The sequence below is a fragment of the Mesoplodon densirostris genome, chromosome 4 (genome assembly GCF_025265405.1).
Source record: "Mesoplodon densirostris isolate mMesDen1 chromosome 4, mMesDen1 primary haplotype, whole genome shotgun sequence".
NCBI lineage: Eukaryota > Metazoa > Chordata > Mammalia > Artiodactyla > Ziphiidae > Mesoplodon > Mesoplodon densirostris.
In genome coordinates, this window is record NC_082664.1 from 30,136,601 (window position 1) to 30,150,468 (window position 13,868).

The 13,868-nt window shown below is 50.3% G+C and overlaps 1 protein-coding gene across 4 annotated transcripts in view; it reads left to right on the forward strand.

Moving 5' to 3' along the window:
- Positions 1-315: 315 nt before the first annotated feature.
- The window catches only part of MIDEAS (mitotic deacetylase associated SANT domain protein), a 65,072-nt gene continuing 51,519 nt past the window's right edge, over positions 316-13,868 (forward strand). For 3 of the 4 annotated variants that reach the window (XM_060095868.1, XM_060095869.1, XM_060095871.1), the window contains exon 1: positions 316-488. The gene's annotated coding sequence lies outside the window, so the exon portion shown is untranslated. Of the gene's footprint in view, positions 489-12,388; positions 12,450-13,868 lie in introns of those variants that run through there. The other variant, XM_060095872.1, reaches the window with a different exon arrangement.

A 13,868-nucleotide genomic window follows, 5' to 3' on the forward strand; every position in this document is an offset into this window, starting at 1 on the left:
GAAAAAAACAAAAACAAAGCAAAAACAAACACAGAGCACTGTGCTTTCCAGCAGGACCTTCCAGCAGCAACACCAAACTGGAAAACTTTCTCCTTCCCCATCCTTTGTTTTTCCCGGAACCCCAGCTCTGGGTCCCTGAACCCCAACGCCATCTTCCAGATCCAGCCTGAGAGCAGCCTCGACCGCACTTCTTCGGCGCGGAAACCACCCTGCTGGAGCGAGCCTCCCCCAGAGGGGTGCAGGCTCAGCGGACTGCAGCCCGCTTCCCCGCGCAGCCGAGGGCGCGCAGAGCCGGGGGCGCGGGCGGCTGCAGGGCCCGGCGCGCCACCGCGCGAGCTGCTGGGTCACGGCCCGGGCCGCGCCACCCGTTCAGCGAGGAAGTGACGACTGCGCCGTCCCGAGAGCAACAAAGTTTGAGTCTGCGGGCCGTGCTTGCCTGCGCCCCTCTCCCCGCGCCCCTCCGAGCGGCCTCGGGATCCAGCGCGCAGGTGAGCCGCGGAGCTCGGCAGCCCCTCCGCAGCCGGGGCGCCGACGCGGTGCCCGGAAACGTTCGGGGCAGGGCCTTGGCCGCGCGGGCGGGGATGTGGCGGGACGGGTAGGGCCGGTTGCGCTGGGCTTGCGTGCGAGGGGCGCTGCAGGGAGGGAGCTCGGCGGCCGGGATCCGGCCCCCGGGCTGCGCCCCTGTGGTCGCCGATTTGCCGCGGGACTTAAACCAGCCAGGGCTGCAGCCGGGCCGCTCCGGGCGCCGTTGGCTAGCGGAGGGGTGCAGGGAAGGGGCCTCCCGTGTCCTGCGTCCGAGGCTAGTCCTCCGCCCGGCGCCCCCCATCGCGACAGGCTGGGCGCAGCGGTTCCCCAGTTCCCGCCCGGTGCTTCCCAAGGAAGCGTGCTCTTCCTCTTCGTAGCCCTCGCCGAGGTCGCAGGAAGGAAGTTAAAGGAACTTTCCCCCCATTTTTCTTAGCTTGGCCTGACAATGACGAAGAGCAGAGCAACTCGGAAGTTTGGGAAAACAACCCTACGCATTTCTAAAATGCAAAACTAGAATTGCCCCTAAGCCCCCTTTGAACAAATCCCTATGACTCCCCCACCCTTTCTCCTCGCACACCACGTCCCGAGCCTGACAGTAATCACTAAGGCCTAACACTTTGCAATTTAGCCATAAAAGCTGTCAGCGCACCCACCTACATATGTGAGTGTTTTCTATATAAAACTCCAAAACCCGCTTCCAGTGGACTCTTTGAGGCATCTCGCTCTTCTCTGTTTTCGAAAACTGCTAGGGCTGCAGGAATGTGCTTGGCAACTTTGATGGTGGTTCCCGCCGCCCTCGGTAGCCTCGTGGAGCAGGCTTTTTTTTTTTTTTTTTTTTTTTTTTTTTTTTAAGAACAGCTGAGAAGTTTATGACATCCCTGCATAGTAACTTGGGACTGGCGGGCCGGGCGGGTGGCGCCCTAGTTCCCTGGCTTGGAGTCTTCAACTGTAGCAGCAGCAGCAGCCGCGGCGGCGGCGGCGGCGGCGGCGGCGGCGGCGGCGGCGGGGACGCGTTGGTGTGTGCAGGAATGTACGTCCGTGCCGTGGAGACTCCTTTGACATGGGACGTCTAGAAGTTGAATGGTGCAGTTCCTAGCAGCAGCTTCCTGGCGGCCTGTAATTACAGCGTGATTGCACAGTCAGGCATTGTTGGCGTGGATGTTTATACACAGGCTATTGCGCAAGATCTCGGGGGCAGAGAACAAAATGCAGATTTGCATTGCAGATGCCCAGGACAGATCTGGGTCTGAGCTGCAGTCACCAAGTTCTTTTTGGCCTTTCACCTTAGCTAGGTGATTTATTTCCTCATTTCTCCCTAAAACTCGGACAATTTGCCAAACGCCAGAGAAGTGAAGTGGATCCGGGAGGGCAGGATCCTTTCACTTCCACCTCAGGCAGCCTGAAAACTATCCCAGGAACTGTACCCTTATTTGTGCCTGTAGAAAATGTGGGATGATGTCAGCAGGAAAAGGAGATGGGAGATGGCTATCAACATCCCTAAACGGGAAAGCAGTTTGAATTAGCAAAATTGCATGGCGGCTGGATTGGGGCCTGGTTGCAAAGAGGACACATCAGACGTGTGACTGTGCTGGTGAGCTAGACTTTGAGCCTTGAAATGTCAGCTGCAGAAACTTAGTAGGTGGGTCCTAATTCCTTCATTGTGTTCTGGGCAAAGGGAAGAGCGCTGGGGCTCTAGGCTGCGTGTCTGTGCCAGTGTCTGGGCAAGGGTCCGAGGGGGCGGGGGTGGGGGGGAGGCAGAGGAGTGACTCATGTTCATTTTCTCCAGAGGAACTCCCCCACCCCCTTCCTGAGCAAGGCCTGCTGCACAGACCAGGGTGGGTGTCCTCACACCTCCTGAACTGCTGTGCTGCAGGAAGGGAGCTAAGCCTTCAAGTGTGGAAAGAAGGCAAACAGGTTCTCCTTGAGGGCCTCAGAGGTGGCTAACTGTAGTAGAGGGATTTAAAACACAGTCAGGGCTTCCCTGGTGGCGCAGTGGTTGAGAGCCCGCCTGCCGATGCAGGGGACACGGGTTTGTGCCCCGGTCCGGGAAGATCCCACATGCCGCGGAGTGGCTGGGCCTGTGAGCCATGGCCGCTGAGCCTGCGCGTCCAGGAGCCTGTGCTCCGCACGGGAGAGGCCACAACAGTGGGAGGCCCGCGTACCGAAAAAAAAAAAAAAAGTGATTAAAACACAGTTAAAAACATGTACAGGATGTGTGCTGGGTCATTCTTCTCACATGCCAAATCTCAGCCCCCTCTTTCCCTGCCCTAGGTAGAGACTCTGCCAGGGTAGCACTCAGCCCTGCTAAGGGGACTGTGTGACTCGGCAGCAGGTACCGATGGCCTGGCACACCAGAGCTTCCCCATGCCTGGCCTTCTCCCCAGCCTAGTAACTGAGTTTCACCTGGTGGGAAAATGCTGTTTTGCAACCTCATGCCAGCTGCGTGTCACGGGCACAGTGACCATTTGTCAAACCAAAACATTAGGGCATAATCCCTGGCAGACACCTATGTGTTTCCAGAGACTCAAGGAAAAGCATGTGAAATCAGGACGTTTCTGGAAAGTCTGGGACTTCAGACACAGTTGCCACAGGGGAATGAGGGTTAGAGCAAACACACCACAGAAGTAGGAGTTCCCATGAGTTTCACAACCCCTTGTTTTGGGTACATTTGGGTTTTCATTGAACTTGACTGTCAAGGTCCTGGTCAGCTGTATCACCTGACCATGGCTGCTTTAGTAAGAGCCTACCGGTACCCAGAACTAGTCTAGAGGGGCGGGGAGGGGAGCATTCCCTTCTGACTCCAGTGGAAAGACAGCTTTGAGTTTGCAATCCTTTGTGTTCATGTAGACCGTGCAGAGACTAAAAGTGCCCAAAGGCCCCAGGGAGTGTGGGCAGGAGAGCACAGGAGAGGGACCCCTAGCAAAGGCCAAAGAAGGAAGGACTCAGACCCCTCCCCCCGCCCCCCAGAATTGTGGAGCCACCTGGAGCAGTTGCCCGTCCGTGTCATCAGTTCAGCCTGGCTGATTTTTGTGCATAACTCATGCATGCCCTTCCCCTGGCTTGCTCAGCTTTGCCTCTGTATTCACAGAACTTGCCCTGCAGTTGTACCCAGCCCAGTTTAAGACCGGAAATTTAATCCTGACTTCCTCTTCCACCTTACATAAATGCTGATTTATGGCCTAAAGTTACTGCCCAGTTCATGGCCCCAGAGCAGCCCTGCCGACTGCCTCACTATGCACAAGTAGGAACAATATTGAAAAAGCTCTGAATCAAAACGTGACAGATTTTTAAAAATCATTTTATTGTTTTAAGAGGAGAAACTGTTTGGGTAGTTAGGAAGCTCCCAGCAACTTTGACAAAAACTCCGAGGCTCCACTGAGAGAGGCAGATGGCAAAGTCCTCTGCAAGAGGATGATCTTAGTATGGAGGCCTTTTATGCTCTCCGGGCCCAGTATTTATATTTCTGTTCATCTGCCTCCTCCCAGCTGCCTCCCTACACCGCAATTCCGTGTTTTGACATCACAACTAACCTCCCAAAAAGGAGGCAGAACACCTCCAGCCAAAAGAGGGCATTCCAGACTCTGAAGAAAGTGCTGCAGTTTTCCAGATGCCTGGCAGTTCTGTCCTGCAAATTTGTTTCCTTCTTTAAAATGAGCCCGCCTTCATTTCTCATTCTCACTGAAGCATCTCTTTGTGAGACCCTTAAACCTTTTTTTTTCTTTGTCTACATGACACAGGGCAGTGCTTTACGACTTTCTCTCTCAAGTGCCACTTGAAATACACACAGGTCTTTGAAAAAGGCTGGGATAAAGGGCTCCTCTGTCATCTCACTTAAAATGCCTGTTTGCAAGGGTCAGCCTCCTGCTCAGCAACCTGCAGTGGCTCCCCACTGTCTGCACAGTAAGGATCAAACTTCTAGGATGGCAGTCAGGGCCTCCCACACAGGGGTCTGGCCTCCACTGCTCTCCTGCCCTAGCCCTTTGCTCTGACCTGGTGACCCACTCTGTGTGTTTGTCCAAACTGCTTGTGGCAAGCATTCCTACCTTTCATGCTTCCCCGGAAGTCTGGAATGCCTCGTCTTTCCTCTCTCCTACTTGGCTCAGTCTTGCTCTCCTTTTTAGCCCTATTCATGTTCCCCTCCTTAAGAATGTCCCCTGTTCCACCCTGTGGGCCTCTCCCTGGAACTCCAGTAACATCCACTGAGGACCCCTGATGAAGAAACCTTGAAACTTGGTCTAAAGGATTTTCAACTTCCCTTTGGACCATAGCTCCGATCATACCCTTCATTTAGCTTCTTAAATGTGCTTTTGGGTGGATCAGTGTTATCACTTTTCAACTAAACTGGAAGTCCTTGTTTTATATATCTTCGTATTCCCAGCCCTGGGGTTCCTGGTGAATGTTGGATGATGAGGATGATGGTGATGATGATGAGGATGCAGCAGATGCAGTGGCCTTCAGATATTGTTGGCTGTGCATAGGCACACACCCAAGCCAAGCACCAAGGACCATTGTTCCTGGTCTTTTTTTTTGGCGGGGGCGGGGGTGGGGGATATGTATTTATTGATTTATTAACATCTTTATTGGAGTTTAGTTTCTGCTGTATCGCACAGTGAGTCAGCTATACGTATACATATATCCCAGTTGGTTCCCAGTCTTTATTCTGAACATTTACCCAGCCCTGCCTCCTTCTGCCTGTTGGCCTCTCTCTGGTGCCTCCTAGCTTTGTTTTACCTCTTGTTCAGCTTCTTTTCCAGCACCTCTTCCCCCTGGTTGCCAGACAGTGTCTGTCCAGCTTCAGCACTGGCTCCTCCTTGTCTTGAAATGGGCCTAGTTGATCTGCCCCAGGATGTCCTAAGCCTGAGCACTGGCTCTGTGGGGAGAGCATCCATTACCTGGGTTCCTCCAAGGGAACCAGACTGATAGAAGGAGGTAGGGCCAACTGTCAGACACACTTGTGAGGAAGGCAAAGAGATGCTTCCTGGTTGAACATAGCTTTGATTTGCCCAAATAGGTATTGACTTATAAAACTAGGCTAAACTATAAAACTGAGTCTTGGGGAGATCCTTGCTAAGCCCTAACATCAGGTTTAACTAGGAGGATTCTGTTGTCTCCACCCAGTTCTCATGCTAGTAATCTCAACCTTGCCATATAAGCTAGATTCTTTCTTTTTTAACTGAGATATAATTCACATGCCATAAAATGCACCCTATACACTAAATTCCTTAAAAAAGATTTTTTAAAAATAAAATTGGTAGATTCCTTTTTCCCCAGTTTTCTTCTCAAAAAGGTAGTATACAACCCAAATGCCCATCAACAAATGAATGGATAAAGATGTGGTATATGCATACAATGGAATATTACTCAGCCATAAAAAAGAATGAAATTCTGCCATTTGCAGCAACATGGATGGACCTAGAGAATATTATGCTCAGTGAAATCACTCTGGCAGAGAAAAACAAATACTGTAGGATACCACTTATATATGGAATATGAAAAATAATACAAATGAAGGTATATGCAAAACAAAAACAGACTCACAGATATAGAAAACAAACTAGTGGTTACCAAAGGGGAGAGGAAAGTGAGGGGGACAAGTTAGGGGTATGGGATTAAGAGATATAAACCACTATGTATGAAATAGATAAGCAACAGGGATATATTATATAGCACAGGGAACTATAGCTGTTATCTTGTAATAACTTAATGGAGTATAATCTGTAAAAATACTGAATCAGTATGCTATACACCTGAAATTAATAAAATACTGTAAATCAACTATAATTCAAATTTTAAAAAACAGGTAATACATACCTGTAGCTCAAAATTCAAAAGATGTAAGTTATAGTGTAAAGTAAGTCTCAAAGATAATTTCAATATAGACAATAGATTACTATACATATATATATATATACGTATAAAAATGCAATGGAATTAGAAAAATAAATGTGTATTTTAACCTTGAGGGAAGGAAGACCTTCTTAAGAAAGAGACAAAACAGAACTCATAAGAAAATACTGATAAATTTGATAACATAATCCTTTGAAAAAATAAATTTTCCATCCTCTATTGTTCCCCATTTCTTCATTCTGTCAGTATCCCTGTCTTAGGCAACTACAATTTGTCATTCTTCAGCTATGCTTCCAGATGTAGCTTTTGCACATAGAAGAAAGTGTGAATCTATAAACAAATGCTGGCATACTCTACAAAGCATTCTGCATTCTGTGTTTTTCATTTTTAATGTGTCTTGGAAGTTATTCTATATCAGTGCTCATAGAGCCACCTCATTTTTTCCATTGGCTAAATTGTATTCCACTGTATGAAAATGCCATCATTTATTTAACTAGTCTACTACTGAAGAACATTTGGGTTGTTCCCAGTCTTCTGCTATTACATACAATGTTGCAGTCAATATGTTGAATTCACTTTTAATTGAAAATTCTTGATGAACATAAAAGGGGTGAAACTGAGATTTACCTAGAAAACTATTTCTGAAAAATTATGCATAAACTGCACTTAATAAACCAATATTGTCTAGAATCTGCTGTTTCACAAAATAATCAATTTTTAGAACTGTAGAACCTTCTATAACTTTTAGGACCTTAGGGACTGCTATCATCCCGCCTCTCTTTTTGTTTTTTGTTGGATTTTTTTGGCTGCATTGGGTTTTTGTTGCTGCACGGGTTTTTCTCTAGTTGCTGTGAGCGGGGGCTACTCTTCCTTGCGGTGCGCGGGCTTCTCACTGCAGTGGCCTCTCTTGTTGAGGAGCACGGGCTCTAGGTGCGCGGGCTTCAGTAGTTGTGGTGCACGGCCTTAGTTGCTTCGTGGTGGGATCTTCCCGGACCAGGGATCGAACTCGTGTCCCCTGCATTGGCAGGTGGATTCTTAACCACTGTGCCACCAGGGAAGTCCCCTGCCTCTGTTTTATAGTAATTGCAGTAACAGCATCTCAGAGAATTTAAATCTGGGAAGGGAACCTACAATAACTCACTTTTAACTAAGGGTCAGAGACAATAATTGACATCTCTAAGGTCGCACAGCTGCAGAATGGAAGAGTCAGGCACAAACCCCACATTCCATTTCTTTTCACCATCTTGCATTGATCATCTTAGTCATCATAGTCATCAGTTCCAGCCTATTTGTAAACCAAGGATTTTGTTTACAATTCCATCTCTTTAGTTTCCTTAAGGCAGTACACAAAGATTTAAAAAGAAGAAACTTGACAAAAAACAAAACCAAAAACCAGGGCTGGAGTGAGGTCTTTAAGAAGAGGGGTGCTAGAAGGCCCAGGAACACAGACTCAGCACCCCTTGGGCAGCCAGTTAACACAAGGCTGATTGTCCTCACTGGGCATTTACAGAACAGCTGCAGTGCTCTCAACGCTGCATGTGGCACAACAAGGGGTGCAAAGCAGGGTCCCACTTGCCCCTTCTCTCCAGGAGGCTGACAGTCAGCTTCTGAGATAGGTTGTAGTCAGAGGGAAAAACAAACTCAGGGTGGATTAGTCACTTAAGAACGGAATTTGGTGAAGTTGCATTTTCTGGGGGTCAGGTTCTAAAGTCAGTGTGTAAAGTGAAAAATAAGAATATAATCAAGATTAACCTTGAAGGTCCCTTAGGAGGGCACCAGGTAGGCGGCAGACATACTGGCTCTTGATACTTAAGTTCATCTTAGGCTGTTCCTCTAGTTCTGGAAGAAGTTGCAGTTTCCAAGGTCAAGCAGCAGATGAAGTGTGTTGAATTTGGGGGCTCTGTAGTATGAAATATGTGTGTGTTCAAATACTACAGTGTCACTCAGCATGCCAAGATACTTATACTGTGATATTCCGCAGGCAGCAGGCAGCAGGCTCAGGGCTCTTAGCCCATGCTCACCCCTGAATAGACGGCAGGTTTATAAGTTAGGAAATAACCATAGGACGTTAAGCAAAAAAGGCTCTTCGAACAGGTGAGCAGGGTGTAAAGGAGAAATCCATGGAGTGGGTTTTAACTGCAGGATTGCAGAGGAAGGACTTAGGCTTGGGGTGACCTGTCATTGCTGTGGGGCTGGGGCGAGGGCAGTGCCCTGTGGAGCAGACACTTTTCTCTGCTCTAAGGCCCTAGCCCTCCACATCTGCTCTCCTTCTCTCCCCTTCCCCTGCCTCCCTTCCCCACCCTCCCTATTGCAGGACATTGTAAGGGGCCTGCAAGGAATCTACCTCATGAGTCTGTGTCTACTTCCTCTGTAGCCTCCCAGTAGCATGTGCTTCGGGACAACTTAGGAGCCAAATCCACTCCCCGATCCCCACTTCCACTTGCACTAGAGGTGGGGAAAGGCTCAGGATTTCCTCCAAGGAGGCTGTGCTGACCTACCCAGCTGGCATTTAGGATCTGAATTCCCAGTTATGGAGAAAAAGAAACCTGGCCACAGCAGTAGCAGTGGAACCCTGCCCATCATTGTTTATAGAGTGCTTTCCCCCACATTCTTCCTTCTTTTACTCACTCATGCTATATGCATTTATTGAGTCCCTACTGTGTGCTTAGCTCTGTGCTAGGTACTGGGGATGCCTCCCCCTTCAAGGTGTTCACGGTCTGTGAGGGAGACAGACACACACAAAAGCCAAGAGCCGTTAGTGCCACGGATGTCAATGTGAAACTATTCAGGGGTCTGCAGGGCTCAGAGGAGGGACAGGTCAGAGGAGAGAGGACGGTTAGGAAAGGTCTAGGACGGCCCCAGTGCCTTGCATGGTCCCTGTGCTCAGGGAAGCCTGGGGAATTAATGAATAAGAGGCTTTCTGAAGAAGGTGGTGTTTGAGCTGAGTCCTGAGAAAAGAGTAGGCGTCCACCAGGTGGCAAAGGGGGTCAGGGCATTCTAGGCACAGGGAGCAGCTCAGGCAGGGCCTGGAGTGGAGGCGTGAGACAACACGGTCTTCTCCGGCAACCGCAAGCAGCGGGTGTGATGGAGCACTTGTAGGAGGGGGTGCAGAAAGGGACAGGCAGGGGCCAGGTCACGGGCCAGCCATTTGTGTCAGCGGAGAGATTTAGACCTTACTCTGAGGGCAGTGGGAAGCCACTGAGGACTGATTGTGTGTGTGTGTGTGTGGGTGTGTGTGTGTGTGTGTGTGAGAGAGGATCAGATTTTCTTTTTAAAAGGTCACTCACTGTGATGTGGAGGATTGACTGGAGCTGGGGGAAAATGGGCAGTAAAGAGACCAGTGGAGGTCATTGCAGGAGGTCACTGTGGTCCCTGGGGCGAGATGGAGGAGTCTGAGCCAGAGCGGCGGGGGAGGGAGAAGCTGGATTAGGAAGGTGTCAAGGGAGTTGGGTTGACAGGCCTTGAGGACCAACGAAATGAATAGAGCAAGGGAGAAGCTGAAGTGTTTCCTTAGGTTTCTGCTTGAAACAAAGAAGGAGGAGCAGCTTTTAGGGAAGAGACAACGAGTCTAATTTTGTACATGTTGAGTTGGAGGTGCCTCTGGGACATCCAAGAAAGCAGTTCTAGTGAGCAGTTGGACATGTGGGTCCGGGGCAGGAGATTCCCCCAAGGGATGGCAATGGGCGGCATTGCCCCCTCCACGAACTCTAACCAAGCTACCCCAAATAAACGTCATTTAAGTAAAAATGATTACTTACTGTGCAGCTACAGCTTCAAGACAAGTTCCAGACAAACCCGATTACCTCCCAGTAGCCCCCTCTGTCTGTCAGACACTCTGGAACAGACACTTGGGAATCACCAGAACACAGAAGGTGGTTGGAGCTAGGGAAGCTGATGGCATCACCCATGGAGAGCATGCAGTAGGAAGCAAGGGGATCACCGTTTAAGGGGTGCGGTACTAGGCAAGTCAGCAACAGAGACCAGGAAGGAACCAATGGTGAGGAAGGAAGAAAACCAGGAGAGCATGATGTCATAGATGTCAAAGGAGGAGGGAGCTTTGCATTGGCCCGTGGTTTTGTGCACCTAGTACAGCACATGGCACATGGAAAGTTTTCCATAAGTCTTTATTAAATTGAGTTGAAATTGATCAACTGTTAATCATTGGGGATGTCAAGAAAGAGAGGACTGAAAAGAATGATAGACTTAGGAATTAGAAGGTTCCTGGGTCTTTGCCATGGGTGGGGACTTCTCATTTGATTTAACCTCCCTGAGAAATAGGTGGTGCAGGTATCACCAGGTGCCCCAGGGTTGGAGTGACATGTGCAAGTTCTAGAATGCAGGTTTTTTGACTCCAAGTCCACCTTTCCCTGAACTGATGGGGAAATAGGGAAGAGTCCAAGGGAGTGATAATGCTTTTAATTTCTGATATTAATGCCCCAAATTGGGACATCTGGTTAGAACCAGGGGCAGGATGAATTGTTATATTCAGCATTTACGTCATTTGTTCATATTTGCGATTATTAGGTGGCTGTGATCCTCTCAGAAGTGTGAGTATTTAGATGAGACTCTTTTCCCGGAGGGAAAGCTAGAAGCTTGAGCCTAGGTGTCGTCTCGGGGGGGTGGGGGGCAGTGCAGAGGAGCCAGTGTAGAGGTAGAAGGCCATGCTGGGGTCGTCTAGGTCTTTGGTCTGCAAACAGCAGAAGCTGACTCTGGCTAAATTAATGAGAAAAAGAATGTACTGGAAGGGTATCTGGTGACTCACTGAATGTCCTGGAAATCCGGAGACTGAGGCTCAGAAATCAATCAGGACCTGTGGGAAGTTGGGTAGCTGAAACCAAAGACAAGGTGATGATGCCATTGGCCTGGCATCACTGCTGCCTGCTAACCTGACTGCTGCCATCACCTCCAGAAGGAATTTTGAACTCTCCCTGATTCTTTGTGTCACTCAGTCCACAGGCAGAGCCCAGGCTGAGCATCTGGTTGGCCAGCTTAGGTCACACGCTCATGTTCTCACAGATTCTGGAGGTTACAGCTTCCCCAGTTGCAGGTGGAACTCTCCCTCCCACAAGGACTCACAATGCCAGCTTCCTCAAACCTGGGGAGAGGTATGCATGCCAGGTGGACAAGTGTCCACTATAGAAGCCAGAGCCCGTTCTAGCCCTCAGACTGGGATGACTGGGCAGTGCTGGACATGAGGTGGAGATGGGGCATCCCCCATAGGCCACTGAAAATATCCACATTTTGATCTTAATCTTTTTGGATATCTTTCTGAATCCTTTAGGCTCCAGCTAAACTTTAGGATTCTTTTTTTTTTTTAAATAAATTTATTTATTTATTTATGGCTGCGTTGGGTCTTCGCTGCTGCGCGTAGGCTTTCTCTCGTTGCGGCGAGCGGGGGCTACTCTTCATTGCGGCACGCAGGCTTCTCATTGCAGTGACTTCTCTTGCTGCGGAGCACAGGCTCTAGGCACGTGGGCTTCAGTAGTTGCAGCACGTGGGCTCAGTAGTTGTGGCCCGTGGGCTCTAGAGTGCAGGCTCAGTAGTTGTGGCGCACGGGCTTAGTTGCTCCGTGGCATTGGGATCTTCCCGGACCAGGGCTCGAACCTGTGTCCCTTGCATTGGCAGGCGGATTCTTAGCCACTGAGCCACCACGGAAGTCCTAGGATTCTTATATGCTCTGGAGATCTGAGCATTTCATTAGCAGTTGGATTTTTCCTCTGGAATTTGAAGGATTCCAGTGGAAAAGAGAGCTCATCCTAGCATCTGGATCCTCCCTGCACATTTGATTCCACTTGGAAAACTTCAACGCTGCCTTGTAAGGACAGAGGCCAGAGCTTGGCTCTCTCTGGCCAAAAGGCAGCTACAGTACAAATTCTGCTTCTCCTCTGCGGTTGGGCGAGACCCACAGGGCCGTGAGGTGTTTGGGAGGTGCTGCCTTGCTTTTGACTGGGGTTTGGCTTCAGGCTTGGTGCCGAAGTTGTCCAAAGTGACAGGAGTAGGCTCTTCTCACGTCCTAAAGATGTCAACCTGGTGGAGATGTCCTATCCAGTATCCTGCCTGGGAGAGAGCTAAAGGAGGTAGGGCTTCATCTGCCTGGGGCTGTCAGCATTACCAGTTGCATCCCTGCCCAGTTTCCTCATCCAAACAAGAGGGTGTTTGTTCGGTGAGCACCAGCTCCCTTCTTGCCCTCAGATCCTCTGGTTATGGCTCTTTGACATCAGGGCACCCTGACTGAAATCTTGGCCATTCAGTTCCAATAACCTTAGACGAAGGAATTAATTTGCTTTAAAGAGAAAAATGCGGTTTTGAACTTCTGGACTCATGGCTGTGGTGGCTAGCAGCATTTCAAGGGTCTTTTCCACTGATGCCTGTTAGTGGGGAGTTGCTGCCTCCACGAAGCTGGGTGTGTCAAGGGCTGGGTGCTTGCACCCCGGACTGGAGGTGATTCCTGAGGCTGAGGCCTGCTCGCCAGTGTGGGGTCAGGGTGACCCCCGGGAAGGACGGAGCAAGAGTGTTCCTAGCCAGTGTTGGCTCTGGCACAGTTTGCACTGATTTGCCCATTTTTGTCCAGATGACATAGAATCGTGTTGAGAACAACACGGAAGCAGAAAAGAAGTCTTGGAAGGATCTGAGCTATTTTCACTAAAACACAGCTTTGATCACGTCACCCCTCTTAAAAACCTTTGAGGGCTGCCCAAGTCCTGCAGGAGGAGCCTCACATTCCTCAGAAAGGCCCCCAAGGCCCTGAAAGCCCCAGCCCACCTCTCCACCTCCTCTCCTGCCTCTCCCCTTTCCCTAGCGCCGCCCTCTATGTTCTCTCTGCTCCCCCGCGCTCCTCCAGGCCTCTGTGCCTTGTGCATTGTTGTTCCCCCTGCCTGGAGCCGCCCTCCCTGCCCTTTTCCTGGCAGAAGCCCACAGAACCGGCCAGAAGTCACCTGCTTCCTTGCTGCCTTCCTGAGCTGCCACCTTAGCGTTTCTGCAATCGAGCTTCCCCACAGGAGGACGCTGGCATCAGCTGCAGGTGTGCCTGGCTCCTCCCTGGCCTAGCACTGTGCCTGGCACACAGTAGGTGTCCCGGGATGGGACCAGAAGGGCGGCCTGAGGGGATGTGAGGGCATAGGGGCAGGCCCAGGACCTGGCCTCGGTCAGGGGGCACGTGTGATTGGTGAGCTGACAGCCTCCCTTTGCACCTGCTGGTGGAGCTGCTGCCTTGGTGGCTTTGCTGTTTCTCTGAACCTGAGGGAGACCCTGGTGAGGGTGGGAAGGGGATTTAGGGCCACAAAGCCCAGCACCTGGGTCCCCCTCATCCTGAGGAGGCATCTATCGTGAGGAGCTGGTTTAAAGGTGGCAGAGACTTTCCTCCCCATCAGCCCAACCCCTGAAGAGGGCTAAACACCAGCTGCCCTTGGAGGACCCCTTAGTGTCCATGCCTGGCACTGTCTGCTGGCTTTGCACAGAGAAGGAAGTAGGGAGAACGAGTCAGCACACCATGAGAG